The 2,410-nt window shown below is 55.0% G+C and overlaps 1 pseudogene; it reads right to left on the reverse strand.

The window, feature by feature from the left end:
* Positions 1–954: 954 nt before the first annotated feature.
* Positions 955–1,807, reverse strand: LOC103256378 (annotated as a pseudogene).
* Between the last annotated feature and the right edge of the window lie 603 nt (positions 1,808–2,410).

The raw sequence follows: 2,410 nt of genomic DNA on the forward strand, positions 1-2,410 counted from the left end.
CCTGTCTGAGACTGGTGACGCCTAGGTTGGCACAGAATGGATTGGGAGTCACGGACGCTTCTGGGGTACAGAGCTGGCCTGTGGTGAGTGGCTCAAGGTGCTGGGGAGGGAATGATGGGAAGAAGGAAGCTGACCAGTGACCCCTCTACCTGGGTTGGAGGAAGCTTTGAGGGAGGAAGCTTTAAACTTTACTGTGGGGGTGCCCATTCTCTGGGGTCCCCAAACCTCGGGCTATGAACCATGAGAAGTTTCAGAACAACCTCACGATTGTCAGCAAGGCCTCCTGTACCACCAACTACTTAGCCCCCTGGCCAAGGTCATCCTTGGTTGTGGTAGCCTTTCCGATGTGGCATCCCTGGTGTGCCTTCCTTTTCTCATGAGGACACCAGGCGGATTGGATGGGGGCCCCATTCGCATGACCTCAATTAACCTTAATCGCCTCTTTCAAGGCCCCGTCTCCAAATACAGTCATGTTCTGGGTTCCTGTCTCTGTGGTGCTCATTGCCTACCATGCTCTTCCTCCCCGTCTTGGCAAGGTCAGCTCCTCAGCACTGGGTCTCCATTAAGATGTGCCCCCCTTTCCTGACCCCTCCTGGTGTGGCTCCCTGGCACATCACCCTGCTTGCTGCCTCAGTAGCATTTACCCATGTCTGATGTTTCCTGCAGACGTGTGTGCGTGCGTGTGTGTGTGTGTGTGTGTGTGTGTGCGGGTGTGTGTGTGTGTGTGTGTGTGTGTGTGTGTGTGTGTGTGGCTGAGTACGGGAACTTTATCAATGGTACATGATGAGGTGGGGCTCCCTAACCCTCTTCCAATTCTTCAGTGGGTCTGGCATGGACACTGTGAGGAGGGGAGATTCTCAGTGGTCGGGGCCTGTGCGTGGCAGGGACTCCCCAGCAGCTGAGGGCCTCTGTCTTCCTCTCGTGTTTTCGCTGGGGCTGGTGGTCCGGGGGCTCTCATTCTTTGGAAGCCATGTGGACCGTGAGGTCCGCCACCCTGTGGCAATAGCCAAATTCACTGTCATACCAATGTCAATGCCAGTCCCAGCATCAAAGGTGGAAGAGTGGGTGTCACTGTTAAAGTTGGAGGACACAACCTGGTGCTCCGTGTAACCCAGGATACCCTTGAGGGGCCCTCGAATGCCTGCTTCACCATTTCTTGATGTCATGCTTGATGGATTTCTCCAGATGGCAGGTCAGGTCCACAATGGACACACTGGCATTGGGAACACAGAAGGCCATGCCTGTGAGCTTCCCATTCAGCTTGGGGATGACCTAGACCATGGCTTTGGTTGCGCTGTTGGACACAGGGATGATGTTCTGAATGGCCTCACAGCCGTTGCGCCACAGCTTCCCAGAGGGGCCATCCACCATCTTCTGGATGGCAGTGATGGTGTGGATGGTGGTCATGAATCCCTCCATGTTGCCAAAGTTGTTGTGGATGACCTTGGCCAGGGGGCTAAGTAGTTGGTGGTACAGGAGGCCTTACTGACAATCGTGAGGTTGTTCTGGAACTTCTCACGGTTCATGCCCTTCACAAGCATGGGGGTGTCTGTGGAGGAGGTGGAGATGACGACGCTTTTGGGTCCCCCTGTAAATGAACCCCAGCCTTCTCCAAGGTAGTGAAGACACCGGTGGACCTTGCTGCATAATCAGCACTGGCATCACCCTATTTGATTTTGGTGGGATCTCGCTCTTAGAGGATGGTGATGGGATTTCCATTGATGGCCAGCTTCCTGTTCTCAGCCTTGATGATGCCGTGGAGCTTGACGTGGATGGAGTCATACTGGAACATGTAGACCATGTAGTTGAGGTTAGGGGTAGTGACAATATCCACTTTGCCAGACTGACTAGGTATCCAACACGGCCACATCCGTTCACTCTGGCCTTGACCTTCGCCATGATGTCTGGGGGATGGCTGGTGCTGCATGAGAGATGCGGCTGTCTGTCGAATGGCCGGTGCGGAGAATGGCTGATGTGTTTGTTTTCTGCTACCTTCTGCTGGAAAGCAGATTCCTTGAGGGCAGGCGATGGTCTTCCCTCCGACTGCCGTGTCCCGCACTAGACCAACAAAGTAGGGTGCAGTCAGCCTTCTCCAGCTGTCCCTTGAGTGGATAAGTGAGCCAGTCTCCTTGAGCAATCAGGGCCTGCCATCCATGAGTGTCTTCCGTTTGCTAGGACCCCACATTCCCCAGGCATCCCAAAGAGTTGGGAGTGCTTGTGTCGGCCTTCAGGGCTGGGCCGTGGTGGCCCCAGATTCTAGCTTCCAAAGGCTCATGAGATGGAGGGAGCCCTTTCCACCCCTTTCCTTCAGTGTTTGCCATTCCAGTCCTTGGGGTCTAGGTAACACGTCAGCTGGTGAGAGAAGACCTGGGATGGGACACAGGGGTGGCTCTCCCCTTCCTGCCTGGTC

This window comes from Carlito syrichta, unplaced genomic scaffold (genome assembly GCF_000164805.1).
Source record: "Carlito syrichta isolate Samal-C Ts95f unplaced genomic scaffold, Tarsius_syrichta-2.0.1 Scaffold289318, whole genome shotgun sequence".
Taxonomy (NCBI): domain Eukaryota; kingdom Metazoa; phylum Chordata; class Mammalia; order Primates; family Tarsiidae; genus Carlito; species Carlito syrichta.